The sequence below is a fragment of the Ricinus communis genome, chromosome 7 (assembly GCF_019578655.1).
Source record: "Ricinus communis isolate WT05 ecotype wild-type chromosome 7, ASM1957865v1, whole genome shotgun sequence".
In the NCBI taxonomy this organism is placed as follows: Eukaryota; Viridiplantae; Streptophyta; class Magnoliopsida; order Malpighiales; family Euphorbiaceae; genus Ricinus; species Ricinus communis.
Genome location: NC_063262.1, coordinates 5,367,559 through 5,385,316, shown reverse-complemented (window position 1 = coordinate 5,385,316; position 17,758 = coordinate 5,367,559). Strand labels below are relative to the sequence as shown.

General features: G+C 33.7%; 1 pseudogene; it reads right to left on the bottom strand.

Moving 5' to 3' along the window:
• Nucleotides 1–878: 878 nt before the first annotated feature.
• LOC8270254 lies at nt 879–3,764 on the bottom strand (annotated as a pseudogene).
• Between the last annotated feature and the right edge of the window lie 13,994 nt (nt 3,765–17,758).

The following is a 17,758-nucleotide window of genomic DNA, read 5'->3' as shown; positions in this document are numbered from 1 at the left end:
GAAAATTAGATTTCTTGGACACTACATATCTCGGGGAACTATCACCCCAATTGAAAGGTCTCTAGCTTTTATTTCAAAATTTCCAGATAAAATTTTGGAAAAAACTCAATTGCAAAGGTTTCTTGGCAGTTTAAATTATGTCATGGATTTTTATCCAAATTTGAACTGTTTAGCAAAACCCCTACATGATAGATTAAAGAAAAATCCCCCTGCATGGACTGATGAGCATACAAAGATTGTCCAAAGCATTAAAAAGCAAATTTCTGAAATTCTATGTTTACACTTAGTTGATCCATCCGCATTCAAAATTGTTGAAACTGATGTATCAAATTTAGGTTATGGTGGAATATATATATATATATATATATATATATATATATATATATATATATATATATATATATATATATATATATATATATATATATATAGTGGATACATACTATAATAATAAATTTATTATTATATTATTATTTTTATAATAATTACAAATTATTAAGTATCAATAATAAATACAACTTGATTCACATTTTATACTGAATTAAAAGAAAGTACTCCTATTACCATTTCTATTCATGACCTTGGTCCTTCATCATAATGATATCATCCCCATTTCATTTTTTTTTTTATTATTATTTTTCTTAATACGATAATGTTAATTTTTTTAATGTAATTATATTATATTATATCGGAGCCCTTTTTATTTTTTCTGTTTCCCTTTTAATTTTGCACAGAAAAAGTAATTTAACAAAGCACCTTCACCTTAATTGGCATTGATACCAATAATACCAAATTTAGAACTCATGTGCTATCTGAATCATGCACTTCATTTAGTTGGACCTAACTGTAACTTCAATGAAAGAGACGATACTAACTGATTAAGTAGAACTTCGAACAAAATATTATATAATTGACCTTGGATAAACTGCTACTTTGTTCTGTATGAATTTGCCAGCAGGTATTTCAAGCCCTCTTCAGGGACTCGGATACAACTATTACGAGTTTATCTGCAAAAAACTTAAAATAAAATTACTGCAGAGATTAAGAAAGTGGAACCAAAAAAAAAAAACTGTAGCGGCGACCAAATTAACCATCAAAATTTACAGGTGAATTTGAACACATGTCAATATCTGAGTGAGATATTAAGGGTTCCCCTGAGGATGGTGACGATATATGATACAGAGGCACAGGCATTTTAGTTGGAAGATTTGGCAATGCAGCTTTAGAACCAAGAACATGAATTGCTTGCCTTATAGAAGGCCTCAGCCTGCGGTCAGGTTGAGCACACCATAGTGCAACAATCATCAAACGTTCCGCTTGTTTTCCATCAAAATCTGTTCCGAGTCTCTCATCAACACCTGACATCATTTTTCCAGTCCCATAGAGATCCCAAACCCACTCCACTAGACTCATTTCGAGTTTGGGCTCAATGGGATCAACTGCCCTTCTTCCAGTTGCAATCTCTAAGGCAACCACACCAATGCTGTAAACATCTGATTCTTTGCTAGCCCTGCCTGTGGTTACATATTCTGGTACCAAGTAGACTAGAGTTCAGCCAATCCTGTTGTTTGTGGACCTAGCTCATGGTCCATTAGTCGAGCTAATCCAAAATCACCAAGCTTTACATTAAAACTTGAATCTAGCATTATATTGCTCGATTTGACATCGCGGTGCACCACACATTTTTCCCACTCGTCATGAAGGTAAAGCAAGGCAGAAGCCAGTTCAATAGCTGTTCTATATCTCACAGCGCAAGGTAGAGGCGCCTTGTTTCCAAAAAGGTGAGAATCAAGGCTACCATTTGGCATAAACTCATATACCAACAAGAAGTCGCCTCTTTGATGGCACCAACCCATAAGTTGTACCAAATTTCGATGCCGCAACCGGCTGATGATCTTCACCTCGGTTATATACTCCTTTTTGCCCTGTTTTGGGCGCCTGGAAATTTTCTTCACAGCGATTGCCATACTTATATTTGTTAGGTACCCTCTGTAAACAGCACCAAACCCTCCTTCCTCCAACTTCCTATCATTGGCGAAGCTATTGGTAGCTAAAACAAGCTCATTATAAGAAAGTCTTCTTGGAAAAGCTCCTTTTTCAAGGTCATCATGGAATGATGTTAAGTTTGTTGTCTGTGATGTTTCCGCCCTCATTTTCTTCTGTCTCCAGATAACACTAAATGTTATAATCACCACAGCCATCAAAACACTTATTGAAACTGCAAGGCCCACTGCCAGTTTTGTCTTCTTACTACTCCTTTCCTTTGCTTCATCTATCTCTAGACTTGAACTGAACTCCCATGACTGAATTACATGCCTCTCTACAAAATCTCTTGAAGAAGCTGAAAACCCAATAGTGACCCACTCAGGTAGAACCTCCCTAAGATCAATAATGTAAGAAAGACTATTATTCTCTTGAGGAGAAGAAGTTGTTTGATATTTCCAAGACACAGTGAGATTCTTGGTAGTAGCATTATAAATGATCCACACGTCAGCTGGATCTCCACTGTGCAAGCTTGCATTCCATTTTATGCAAGCGGCTGAAGAAAGTGAGTTGTTGTTGATCCCCACATGTTCAACTGGAGGATCCCATTCAGGGTCTGGAAAAGAGTCAAATTACAACGTGAACAATTTGGTTGTTATGATTGGAGTTCCGGGTTCTGATATTGTGTATGCCTAGAAAACCACAGGCTGAATTAGTTGGTATAGGAAATCCATAAGGAGCAAGAAAGAAAGAAAGCCCGGATCCATAAGAGGGACTAGCTAAGACATCGATGAAAAAAGTGAAATGGGTACTGAAATCAGAGAGCCTATTAGTTTGGGAATCCCAGATGGGTACTTTCTCAGCATAAGTGGCTCGACCAACTTGACACATATAAGAGTCACTGTTAAGTTCAATTGCTCCAACACAAAAATATGCACCTCCCTCACAGATGATGCTGGTGTCACTGAGGTCAAATCGTGCAATTTGGAATGAAACTGAATTAGCAGAGGGAAGAATAATAAGAAGAAAAAGAAGAAGAAGAAGAAGAAGATGTGGACGATGATGAAGGAAGGAGAAGTAGAGGGATGGACTCTTTAAGTTGTAGAAATATGCATCCATGGTGTGAAAGAGGGAGGCAGAAAAAGTTGTGGGTATGTACACACATAGACACAGCAAAAAAAAAAAAAAAACTAGTTAATATAATTTCAGCTAGCTTTAGCCTACATACTTGATTTACACGCTTCAACTACCATTTATGTGATTTTCATTGCAAAGAAGCTTCAGAGAAATCTATTGAAATATAAAGAAATACAGGTAAATTAACAGCCGGCACAACAATGTCAAAGCTGAATTTGATTATAAAAGGAATGACCAGTAATGACCTTTAGCTCTGAAAGATGTTTACTTTCAGGATCAGTTTCACACCTGCAGCTAAACATGCTTGCCACACCATTAAAGATTGTTGTATCAACCATTTCAACCTGGGTAAAGCCTGATTTAATAAATAGTCCAGCCAAAATACACCTGCAGAACATATAACAAAACAACCAACAAAAGAGAGGGAAAAAGAAAAGGATCAGAGGGAATACTTAATCATATGAAAGAGTTGACCAAACTATCTGATTGTCTCAGCAAACTATTCTCTCGTCTACAAAAATCCAAATCGTTTAGAAGGAACATCCATTTCATATCTTTAATTTATATCAGAAACATCAGTAGATGGTACTGATAATATTTTGATAATTGTGCACTTAATGGCAATATATAACTGTAAGAAAAAGTTGTGCTTTTTATCACTAGCTCTTCAAGTAACATAATATTTATATATAATCACTGGATGAAACTAAAAGTTAAATCTTTTATCAACTACCATATCACATGAGACATGAAAAAGGTCAGTTCCAAATAATGGGCAACTAAATATCAAATTAAGTCGCATAAATATGAATAGATTCATAAGTTTCTGTCTGAATTCAGGTCCTAACGATGAATGTCGAATGACGACAAGAATTGAAAATATCAACTAAATCATCTTCTAATTGCATAGAAGTATTCTTCTTTTTTCTTTTCTTAATTCAATATTGATGAGAAAAGAATTCTGGTTTTTAGTTCTACATAGATCTTATTCAAAGGATTCCATTAAAATCTATAGAATTAGTCATCTATTATGTATTGAACAGTTATTGTTATTATTTTGATTAGATAAATAATAAAATATTAAGTTTATAGAAAATATTAGTAGATTTTTTAATCTTTTATAATTATTCAGCATATCTTTTTAAGTAAAAATTTCGAATATCTTAAGAATTTATTAATGTAATAGATATAGAATTATTCTAAAAATTATTATTTTATTATATATGAAACTAAAACTACAAAATAATTGATTGTTATTTTAAGAATTAGAAATTATCATATAATTAGAATATTAATTTATTAGTTAATAAAATATTTAAAATATAGTTAAAAATGTTATTATTTAAAATCAGAATTATTATTTAATTAGAAAAATAAATTATTAATTAATAAGTTAATTATATAATAAACATAAGACTTACACATTAACATAATACCTATTTGTAAAAAATAAATATACAGTTAAAAATGAAATAAAAATATTTAAAAATTTCTAATATCTTATATATATATATATATATATATATATATATATATATATAATTTTTATATTTAGTCAGTAATTAATCTATTCTCAACCTAATATTATCATAATTCATATTGTATTACGTTAGTTTACTACATTTTCAATCCTATTAGAATTAATAAGTAATTAATCTAATTTTACTTTAATCCTTTCATAATTTCATAAATATTCCTAATTCTATAAGTAATTGATGAATTATTAATTATATCATATATATATATATATATATACCAAAATAGAGGAAAAAATTAGATCAACAAGTTTCTGTTGTGCAGGATCCTCAGACGAGGCAAGCACAGAGCATACGCTTGTTAAATCTTAAACAAAAATGGAAAATAAGAAGATAAATTTTATTGATAGATACAAACTTTGAACACAAACTTTGAACAAATATACAAACTTTGAAAAAATCTTTAAAATGAAAGCTTTAAACTAAAGAAATATAACTTACAAGAGGAGAAATTGAATATAAGAGGAAAGTGTTTCTTCTCATTATCACTCTCACACTATACTCTCTCTTTTCTCACTATATTTCTCTTTGTATGACTTGAAAAATACAAGAGGTTCTTCTTCGTATTTTTCAGTCTGCCTTCTTTTAAGGAAAATTCCTCTATTTATAGAGGCCTTGAAGCTTTGGATGCTCTTCTTGAAGCTTTGGATGCTCTTCTTAGTGGAATAAAGGGGGCTCCACTTCTTCTTGTAGTCTTGTGATAATGGAGTAAGATGCTTCACTCCTTTTGTGGAAGTTGTCGGCCATGCTTTGAAAGATAATCTTTTGCTTAAAGAGTCTTTTGTCTTCTTTCTTTTTTCTTTTTAAATGACTTTTTTTTTACATTGGGCTTTTGGCCCATTACATAAATATCTCGGGCTGCCATTTCTGGTTTTCAACCCAAGGGCTTTACAGAAGTATTATTTGATGGGCTTGCATATCCCAAAACAGTCATATTCGTTTGAGTCACCATCTGGTCTAATGAAATGTGCTGTAAGAGGAAGATGAAGCTTTTGATTTTCCTTTGGAAGAGGCAGTTTCCGACAATTGTTTGATCAACTGTAAGAAATCTTCTTCTGTCTGAGCCGCCGCTAGCTTTGGAATTATGAAGGAGTTTTGTGCCAAGAAAGTAGTCTGTTCTTTCGGAGGTAGTAATAAGCTATTTTTTGAAAGAAAATTTTGTACCAACTTTAGTGATAATTTTTCTTGGTGGTTAAATTTATCCTACCATTTGACTTTGAACCTTCGGATAAGAATGATTTCTCCATCTGTTGCTTGATTGAAATGGAAATACCATACACATACCCAGGGAAGAAAGAAGTTTGAACAAAATAAAAGTAACGGGAGAAAACGTCTTTCTATTTTGTTTGGTTTGTAGTGGGCTTTGAAAAGGTTAAACAGAGGTAGAACTTCTGGAATTATGGTCTCAGGGACATTGCCATAAAAATTTCACCATTGTTTAAACCAATAGGGGATCTTTGAAGTTTGGATTGAGCTTGTATCGAAGTAGAAAAGCCAAGAATGGCTTTGTCCTTCGTTTTGAAGAAGAAAGGTACTAAACCAAGCTTGTTGGTAATCCCAATAGTTGAAAGAAGTGTTTAGGCTTGATGGGTAGGTTCTTTGGAGGGAAGTTGGAAAAGATCTTGAAGAGTGTAAATCCATTCCCCAATCTGTAGGGTGGAGGATTCTTTGTATGGTGCATGTGGAATATACGGGGTCTTTATGGTCTTTGTGTTTTTTGAAGTGTTTGAACTTTGCAGAACCAGTTACCTCAAGGATAGACTGGTAGTAGGATTAAGGCTTTGAAATATTCTAGGGCTTGAAATACCATCTTGGAGGAAAAATCTTTGAAATCAATTTTGAGGGGCTTTCTGTACAGAATCCTTCCTCAGTAGTCAAAATATTTCAAAAAATTTTCTTTTCTATATATTCGTTGGATTTGAAAAGTTTTATTTGTGACAAAACTATTTCTTGAGAGTTGGGTTTTGAAATACTTTTAGAGCTCTGAGATAGGTTTTGAGGAAAAATTTCTATCTCAGGTTTTGAAAAAGGGATAGAAAGTATACCTTTACCCTTGTTGGAGGAGGAGGATGACTTTGGAGAGGCTTCGGGTTGAAGTTGTATTAATTGCTTTGAATATTCTTCGACCCTTTTTAGGAATTTAGGATCTTGCGGTGCAAACCACTCATGAATTTGCAATTGTTGTTAGGCCGGATCGGCCTTGCTTTAGTCAATTTCTTCCTGGATTATTTCGGTGCAGGTTCTGATGGACTTTGAAGAAGAAGGCAAAATTTCCTTCTTTGGACTTTGGACAGGCTTTGAACTTGCTGTCGACTTTTCTTCTTTTGCTTTTGATTTTCTTAGCATTTTCACTCCTGTTTTTTAAGAAACTCTCTGGTTAGAAAGTCTGGAATTGAATTCGAATCTCCTCTTATGTATTCGATTTCAAAGTCAAAAATAGAAAGAATGGCTTGCCATCTGGCAAAAATCTATTTTGAAGCTATGTTTTGAACATCTTTTTGTAAAATTTCTTTAGCAGATTTACAATCAATCCTTAAAAGAAATTTTTGGTTTAAAAGATCGCTTTGAAATTTTGAAATGCACAAAAATATCAAAGGAATTTCTTTTTTGATAGTTGAAAAGTTTTTTTGTGTATCATTCCAGTGTGCAGAAGTAAACTGGACAATACATTCTTTGTTGTTTTGAACTTGCTTATGAATCCCACCATGTCCTAGATTTGATGCATCAGTATCAACAATTTTGAATGCAGATGGATCAGCTAGGTGTAAACATGGTATTTCAGAAACTTGCTTTTTATGCTTTGGACAATCTTTGTATGCTCATCGGTCAATGAAGGAGGGGTTTTTCTTTAACCTATCATGAAGGGGCTTTGCAAGACAGTTCAAATTTGGATAAAAATCCATAACATAATTTAAACTACCAAGGAATCTTTGTAATTGTATTTTTTCCAAAATTTTGTCTGGAAACTTTGAAGTAAAGGCTAGAGACCTTTCAATTGGGGTAATAGTTCCCCGGGAGATATAGTGTCCAAGAAATCTAATTTTTGTTTGAAATAAAGATATCTTGGATTTTGAAACTACTAAACCATTTTTCTTAACAACATAGAAAAATGTCTCCAAGTGTTTGAAATGTAGCTTTAGAGATTTTGAAAATATCAACACATCATCGATATAGACAATGCAAAACTTTGAATAATGATTGAAAATCTCATTCATGATTTTTTGAAATTCAAAAGAAGCATTTTTTTAATCCGAAGGGCATTACATTCCATTCGTACTGGCCAAATGGAACTGTAAAAGCTATTTTGTACCTGTCTTTTGGATGAATCTGGATTTGCCAAAATCCTGATTTCATATCAAACTTTGAAAAAATAAAAGCAGAATGAAGCTTTTGAAAAAGATCTTTTTTGTTTGGAATTGGATATCTGATCCACTTTAGGGCTTTATTCAAAGGTTTGTAATTAATCACCAACCTAGGTGTTCCTCTTTCTATCTCACTATTTTTGTTAACATAGAAATCTGCACATGACCAGGGGGATCTAGACTTGGTAATCAAACCTTTTTGCTCTAAATCTTTTATTTCTATTCTACAATGGCTTTCTAGGGTTTCATTCATTTGGATGGGTCTTGCTTTGGTAGGGATTTGTTTATCAGAAAAATCTTTTTCATATGGTAAATCTACCATATGTTGTTTTCGTCTCCAAAAAGCATTAGGAAGATCAGAACAAACTTCGTTTTCAATCTTCTTTTGAAAATCAGAGATTTTTCTTTGGACAAAATTATTTTGCATTTGATTTTAGATCCTTTTCAAACCCATATCTTGTTTCAAGTGGAAAAGGTGGGTTTGTTTTCCTTTGATCAAAGCATTTATCTCAAAGTTATAAATTGAGTGAGCTTTAATAAGATTGAGATTTCTCTTTTTGGGTTTTTCTATAAAAGGGAAAACAATCTTTGAATCTTTAGCTTTAAAAATAATACCAGCAGTAGTTACTTTGAAAGGAGTAATTAAATTGATAAAGGGAGTTCCCAAAATAACTGTTTGCTGAAGATCTTTTGTAAGAATTAAAATATTTTTTAAAGCAATATTATTATTTAGAATTGCAGCTTCAGTTTTTCCCGCAATCCTAATCTTTGAACTATTGGCTGAAGTAAGCCTCTCTTTAGTTTCTTGATGATACCTTTTAGGAACCAGCTCATAATTGATACAGTTAAGGTCTGCTCCTGTATCAAATAAAGTGATGGTTTCTATTTGGAAATCACCAGGGAAAATAAGTTTTATTTGAATCAAATATTTTCTTGAGGTAATTTCCTTTAAAACGTTAATGAAGTTTTCTGGAACACTTTCAGAAACCTCAAGATTTTGAAAATCATTTTCTTCTTTAGAATCAAAATCACTATTCTGTTTGAGAATCAGGCTTTGGAGTAAAACAAAATCATTTTGTTGTTTTTCTTTCAAATCTTTAAGCTCAGTTTTGATTGCTTTGATTTCTTTCTGAAGTTCTTGAACGGTAGGAAGAGGGGTTTTTAGCTTTTTTACTTTATCTAAGATCATAGTAAGATCATAAGTGTTCTTACTAGAAGAGGGGATAAGGGTTTCAGTTTTTAGAATTTCTTTCAAAACTTGTTTTTGGATTTGGGGGTCATTAATATGCTTGACGGCTTCAAGAAGAGCTTTCTGTTGCCTAGTGAGCATATTAATATTCTTTGAAATATCTTCAGAATCTGATTCAGAATAATCGGATGAGATTTTGATTTCATCAATTTGAAACTCTTCCTCACTATTCGAAAATTCTGATTCAGAGGAATCAACAAGAAAAGCTGAAATTTTGCTTAAAATTTCATCTTCTATTTGGAGTTCATGGAGTTTTTTAGAAAACTTACAATACTTTGAAGTATGGCCCTTTTTGCCACACTTATAGCAAGTAATTTTGCTAAAATATTTTTTGAAATTTTGTTTTGGAAATTTTGAAGAGGATGGCTTTTTGTAGAAATTCTCTTTATTTTTTGGGAGTCTTTCTATTTTTGAAAAAATATTTTTTCTTAAAAGATTTGGAAAAATCTTCTTTGCATTTTCCTTTACAGGTAGGGGAAGGCTCTATGGGATTATACTCAAACTGGTTACAAAAACTACCTAGTCCTTGCCTAGTCTTCTTCATTTCCCATTTGAGTTGCCTTTGAAGTTTAAGGTCATGGCATATCTTCAATCCTTCTTTCTGGGTAAGGCTCACTAATTCACCATAAGTGTAGAAATCATAAGGGATCTGGCCATTATGGGCTTCTCTTATGGTATTCCTAACTCTTTCACCTAGTATCTTAGGTAAACCAGCTAAGAATTTCTCTTTCCAGAAAGGTTGGTTTGAATCTTCCCTAAGCATGACTCTGGTCAGGAAGGTGTCTTTGTAGGACAGCTAAGAATTTCTCTTTCCAGAAAGGTTGGTTTGAATCTTCCCTAAGCATGACTCTGGTCAGGAAGGTGTCTTTGTAGGCTTGGAAATTGCTAAGCTTTTTACAGGTTAAATTGCTAAGGAGCTCAGCATTCTTATCTTTCAGAAGAGAAGGGTCTCCTATGAAGTGGAGGAAAATTGTTAGGATTAAGGTTGATACAGCATCCTCAATTGGATTTCCTAGTTCATCTAAGATGGGGGTCCCTTCTATTGTGGTTTGGATGGCGCCTAGGATTTGGAACTGTTGTACTTGTGTGAGATGGTAATCCCACCATCCTTTAAGCTGGCCAGAAAATCCAGCTATGAAGAGTTCGGCAATGGCTCTATCAGAGGTACCGCTTTGGGTTTTGTAAGCATTGGCTGCCATGGTCATCTGTTGTAAGAGACCAAGAATATTGTATTCTGACATTCCATCTATATTCCATTCATAGACGGAGGAGTAATTGAATCTAGATTGGGTTAGGATATTGTTCCTATTTTCTATTCCTAGATCTGGGGCAGTATTCCTAGGAGTATGCCGGGTCAATCTAGGGGCTTGCCATCCCAATCTGTTGATGTTTGAGGGTTTGTTAATGACACTTTCAAGCTTTGAATCATTAGATTCAACGCAATGGGCTTAATCTATAGCACTGATATTCCTACTGCTTTGAGGAGTATTTGGCACTAGATTTTTGGAAGACTCAGAAGTTGCTAATTTGCTACTCTGTCGTGTGCCGATCGCCTAACAAACTTAGTTTGCTTTTGAAATTGATCTTGGCTAGGCTTTGAGATTTGGTAGGGTTTGAAGACTGGATTTTTGAGCTTTTCTGATTGGCTTGTCTCTTTTGGATGTTCAGTGTTGGGGATTGGAGATGTGAAGATTATAAGAGGTTTTTGGATCTGGCTTTCTATCCTAACAAGCTACTTCCCTATTGTGTTAAGATAGGTATTCGAGAAATTATTCTGCTGAATAATATTCTTGACATTCTTCTCAAGATCTTCTCCTATCAATTTGTAAGGCGTAGCCTCTATTTCATTCTCTCCATAAGGAATAGTTATCTTCCTAAGATGAGGATGTTTAGACTGGATGATTTGGTTTTCCCCGACCTTCCACTCTGGAGCCTTGTTTCTTACAGTGACAGGACTAATAAGTTTTTCTTTGAAAGGATAAAGAATACTATTTTCCTTGCAATAAATCTGAAACCAACAAAAAAATTTGATTTGGACTTTGTTTTGAATACAAAATTGATAGTATCTTTCTTGAATACTGTCTTTTTCTTGTAAAAAATTCTTGAAAAACCAAAGTTTTTTAGAATAGTTTTTCTTTGAATAGAAATCCTCATGTAAAAGCTTTTTATCAATTTGAAAATCTTTTGAAATCATGTTGATCTCTGCTTCTAGATTTTGTGTTATTGCAGATGGTGATGGTGAAGAGGGGGTAGAGACCATTTCTATATCCTCATCTTCTTTCTTTGGTTCATTGTAAACTGGTCTGGGAATATTGCTTTGATAATCAACATTCTATAGTATATTGTTTGAGCTTGGTATATCAGATGTTGAAAATCTGGGTTGTGTTTGAGATGGAGTTGGTTCTTTGTAAGGAGCATAAATAATAAAAGGTATTTTTGATACCCTTCCAATATCTATGGTCGATGTTGAAGAATTATCATCAGAAAATCTAGAAGAGGTTGATTTCCTGTTGAACGTAAGCTTTACTTTTCCATCTGGAAACTGGATTATATTTTTGAGATTTGTATTTGGTTCTGTTTGCTTTAGTGATTCAGGTTGGGTTGCACCTTCAAGGATCCATTCTTCTGGAAGAGTGATGTTTTTCCATTGAATGGTTTTTGGAATAGTTGCGTTGGATTTGGAGAGATCCGTTTTTAGGAATAAGGTTTCTTCTTTTGGTGAATGGAGCTTGTGTTTTGAACCAAAAGCAGAAATCATGGCTTTGTAATGTATTTTGAAAATCAATGCTATTGGAATAGATCCTTCAAGCATTTTGTAATTATGTGTCTTTATTTGAAGAACAATGCTCTTTAAAATATTTTTATCATTTAATGAAATTGTAATGTTTGGAAAACAATTGAAAGAAATTGGTCCTTTATTAAGGCTCGACTCAATAAAATCTATCTTCTTATCTTCCATTTTTGTTTAAGATTTAATAAGCGTATGCTCTGTGCTTGCCTCGTCTGAGGATTCTGCACACCAGAAACTTGTTGATCTAATTTCTCGAATACCTATCTTAACACAATAGGGAAGCAGCTTGTTATGATAGAAAGCCAGATCCAAAAACCTCCTATAGTCTTCACATCTCCAATCCCTAACACTGAACATCCAAAAGAGACAAGCTAATCAGAAAAGCACAAAAATCCAGTCTTCAAACCCTACCAAATCTTAAAGCCTAGCCAAGATCAATTTCAAAAGCAAACTAAGTCTGCTAGAGCAGTCAGAGAACAGCTTAGCAAATTAGCAACTTCCGAGTCTTCCAAAAATCTAGTGCCAGATACTCCTCAAAGCAGTAGGAATATCAGTGCTATAGATTAAGCCCATTGTGATGAATCCAATGATTCAAAGCTTGAAAGTGTCATTAACAAACCCTCAAACATCAACTGATTGGGATGGCAAGCCCCTAGATTCAACTGGCATACTCCTAAGAATACTGCCCCAGATCTAGGAATAGAAAATAGGAACAATATCCTAACCCAATCTAGATTCAATTCCTCCTCCGTCTATGAATGGAATATAGATGGAATGTCAGAATACAATATTCTTGGTCTCTTACAACAGATGACCATGGCAGCCAATGCTTACAAAACCCAAAGCGGTACCTCTGATAGAGCCATTGCCGAACTCCTCATAGCTGGATTTTCTGGTCAGCTTAAAGGATGGTGGGATTACCATCTCACACAAGCACAACAACTCCAAATCCTAGGCGCCATCCAAACCACAATAGAAGGGACCCCATCTTAGATGAACTAGGAAATCCAATTGAGGATGCTGTGTCAACCTTAATCCTAACAATTTCCCTCCACTTCATAGGAGACCCTTCTCTTCTGAAAGATAAGAATGCTGAGCTCCTTAGCAATTTAACCTGTAAAAAGCTTAGCAATTTCCAAGCCTACAAAGACACCTTCCTGACCAAAGTCATGCTTAGGGAAGATTCAAACCAACCTTTCTGGAAAGAGAAATTCTTAGTTGGTTTACCTAAGATACTAGGTGAAAGAGTTAGGAATACCATAAGAGAAGCCCATAATGGCCAGATCCCTTATGATTTCTACACTTATAGTGAATTGGTGAGCCTTACCCAGAAAGAAGGATTGAAGATATGCCATGACCTTAAACTTCAAAGGCAACTCAAATGGGAAATGAAGAAGACTAGGCAAGAACTAGGTAGTTTTTGTAACCAGTTTGAGTATAATCCCATAGAGCCTTCCCCTACCTGTAAAGGAAAATGCAAAGAAGATTTTTTCAAATCTTTTAAGAAAAAACGTTTTTTCAAAAATAGAAAGACTCCCAAAAACAAAGAGAATTTCTACAAAAAGCCATCCTCTTCAAAATTTCCAAAACAAAATTTCAAAAAAGATTTTAGCAAAATTACTTGCTATAAGTGTGGCAAAAAGGGTCATACTTCAAAGTATTGTAAGTTTTCTAAAAAACTCCATGAACTCCAAATAGAAGATGAAATTTTAAGCAAAATTTCAGCTCTTCTTGTTCATTCCTCTGAATCAGAATTTTCGAATAGTGAGGAAGAGTTTTAAATTGATGAAATCAAAACCTCATCTGATTATTCTGAATCAGATTCTGAAGATATTTCAAAGAATATTAATATGCTCACTAGAAAACAAGAAACTCTTCTTGAAGCCGTCAAGCATATTAATGACCCCCAAATCCAAAAACAAGTTTTGAAAGAAATCCTAAAACCGAAACCCTGACCTCTTCTTCACAGTAAGAACACTTATGATCTTACTATGATCTTAGATAAAGGAAAAAAACTAAAAAACCCTCTTCCTACTGTTCAAGAACTTCAGAAAGAAATCAAAGCAATCAAAACTGAGCTTAAAGATTTGAAAGAAAAACAACAAAATGATTTCATTTTACTCCAAAGCTGATTCTCAAATGCGAATAGTGGATTACGATTGAAGAGAGAGAAATGATTTTCAAAATCTTGAGGTTTCCGAAAGTGTTCCGGAAAACTTCATTAACGTTTTAAAGGAAATTACCTTAAGAAAATATTTGATTCAAATAAAACTCATTTTCCTGGTGATTTCCAAATAGAAACCATCGCTTTATTTGATACAAGAGGACCTTAAGCCCCAGATCAATTGTAATTTGGTTCTAAAAGGTATCATCAAGAAACTAAAGAGAGGCTTACTTGACCAAAAGTTCAAAGATTAGGATTGCGGGAAAAACTGAGCCGCAATTCTAAATAATATTAGCTTTAAAAATATTTTTTTATTCTTACAAAAGATCTTCAAAGAAACAGTTATTTTGGGAACTCCCTTTATCAATTTAATTACTCTTTTCAAAGTAACTACTGCTAGTATTATTTTTAAAGCTAAAGATTCAAAGATTGTTTTCCCTTTTATAGAAAAACCCAAAAAGAGAAATCTCAATCTTATTAAAGCTCACTCAATTTATAATTTTGAGATAAATGTTTTGATCAAAGGAAAACAAACCCAACTTTTCCACTTGAAACAAGATATGGGTTTGAAAAGGATCCAAAATCAAATGCAAAATGATTTTGTCCAAAGAAAAATCTCCCGATTTGCAAAAGAAGATTGAAAATGAAGTTTGTTCCGATCTTCCTAATACTTTTGGAGGCAAAACAACATATGAGAACATATTTATTTAGATAAAAGATTTGATTCCTTAAATCCAAATGAATGAAACCCTGAAAGCCATTTAGAATAGTAAATAAAAGATTTAGAGCAAAAGGTTTGATTACAAGTCTAGATCCCCTAGTCATGTGCAGCTTTCTATGTCAACAAAAATAGTGAGATAGAAAGAGGAACACCTAGGTTGGTGATTAATTACAAACCTTTGAATAAAGCCCTAAAGTGTATCAGATACCCAATTCCAAACAAAAAAGATCTTCAAAAGCTTCATTCTGCTTTTATTTTTTCAAAGTTTGATATGAAATCAGGATTTTGGCAAATCCAAATTCATAAAAGATGACAGTACAAAAAAATTTTACAGCCCATGGCCAAGACGAATGGAATGGAATGCCCTTCGGATTAAAAAATGCTCCTTCTGAATGTCAAAAAATCATGAATGACATTTTCAATCCTTATTCAAAGTTTTGCATTGTCTATATTGATGATGTGTTGATATTTTCAAATTCTCTAGAGCAACATTTCAAACACTTGGAGACATTTTTCTATATTGTTAAGAAAAATGGTTTAATAGTTTTAAAATCCAAGATATCTTTATTTCAAACAAAAATTAGATTTCTCGGACACAATTACAAAGATTCCTTGGTAGTTTAAATTATGTTATGGATTTTTATCCAAATTTGAACTGTCTTGCAAAGCCCCTTCATGATAGGTTAAAGAAAAACCCCTCCTTCATTGACCGATGAGCATACAAAGATTGTCCAAAGCATAAAAAGCAAGTTTCTGAAATACCATGTTTACACCTAGCTGATCCATCTGCATTCAAAATTGTTGATACTGATGCATCAAATCTAGGACATGGTGGGATTCTTAAGCAAGTTCAAAACAACAAAGAATGTATTGTCCAGTTTACTTCTGCACACTGGAATGATACACAAAAAAACTTTTCAACTATCAAAAAAGAAATTCCTTTGATATTTTTGTGCATTTCAAAATTTCAAAGCGATCTTTTAAACCAAAAATTTCTTTTAAGGATTGATTGTAAATCTGCTAAAGAAATTTTACAAAAAGATGTTCAAAACATAGCTTCAAAATAGATTTTTGCCAGATGGCAAGCCATTCTTTCTATTTTTGACTTTGAAATCGAATACATAAGAGGAGATTCGAATTCAATTCCAGACTTTCTAACCAGAGAGTTTCTTAAAAACAGGAGTGAAAATGCTAAGAAAATCAAAAGCAAAAGAAGAAAAGTCGATAGCAAGTTCAAAGCCTGTCCAAAGTCCAAAGAAGGAAATTTTGCCTTCTTCTTCAAAGTCCATCAGAACCTGCACCGAAATAATCCAGGAAGAAATTGACTAAAGCAAGGCCGATCCGGCCTAACAACAATTGCAAATTCATGAGTGGTTTGCACCGCAAGATCCTAAATTCCTAAAAAGGGTCGAAGAATATTCAAAGCAATTAATACAACTTCAACCCGAAGCCTCTCCAAAGTCATCCTCCTCCTCCAACAAGGGTAAAGGTATACTTTCTATCCCTTTTTCAAAACCTGAGATAGAAATTTTTCCTCAAAACCTATCTCAGAGCTCTAAAAGTATTTCAAAACCCAACTCTCAAGAAATAGTTTTGTCACAAATAAAACTTTTCAAATCCAACGAATATATAGAAAAGAAAATTTTTTGAAATATTTTGACTATTGAGGAAGGATTCTGTACAGAAAGCCCCTCAAAATTGATTTCAAAGACTTTTCCTCCAAGATGGTATTTCAAGCCCTGGAATATTTCAAAGCCTCAATCCTACTACCAGTCTATCCTTGAGGTAACTGGTTCTGCAAAGTTCAAACACTTTAAAAAATACAAAGACCATAAAGACCCCGCATATTCCACATGCACCATACAAAGAATCCTTCACCCTACAGATTGGGGAATGGATTTACACTCTTCAAGATCTTTCCCAACTTCCCTCCAAAGAACATACCCATCAAGCTTAAACACTTCTTTCAACTATTGGGATTACCAACAAGCTTGGTTTAATACATTTCTTCTTCAAAACGAAGGACAAAGCCATTCTTGGCTTTTCTACTTTGATACAAGCTCAATCCAAACTTCAAAGATCCCCTATTGGTTTAAACAATGGTGGAATTTTTATGGCAATGTCCCTGAGACCATAATTCCAGAAGTTCTACCTCTGTTTAACCTTTTCAAAGCCCACTACAAACCAAATAAAATAGAAAGACGTTTTCCCCCGTTACTTCTATTTTGTTCAAACTTCTTTCTTCCCTTGGTATGTGTATGGTATTTCCATTTCAATCAAGCAGCAGATGGAGAAATCATTCTTACCCGAAGGTTCAAAGTCAAATGGTGGGATAAATTTATCCACCAAGAAAAATTATCACTAAAGTTGGTACAAAATTTCTTTTCAAAAAATAGCTGCTTGCCACCTCCGAAAGAACAGACCACTTTGTTGGCACAGAAGTCCTTCATGATTCCAAAGCTAGCGGCAGCTCAGACAGAAGAAGATTTCTTACAGTTGATCAAACAATTGTCAGAAACCGCCTCTTCTAAAGGAAAATCAAAAGCTTCATCTTCCTCTTCTAGCACCAGCTCGGCAGCAATAGACCTAGATGGTGACTCAAACGAAGATGACTATTTTGGGATATTCAAGCCCATCAAATAATACTTTTGTAAAGCACTTGGGTTGAAAACCAGAAATGGCAGCCCAAGATATTTATGTAATGGGCCAAAAGCCCAATGTAAAAAAAAAGAGTCATTTAAAAAGAAAAAAGAAAGAAGACAAAAGACTCTTTAAAGCAAAAGATTCTCTTTCAAAGCATGGCCGAAAACTTCCAC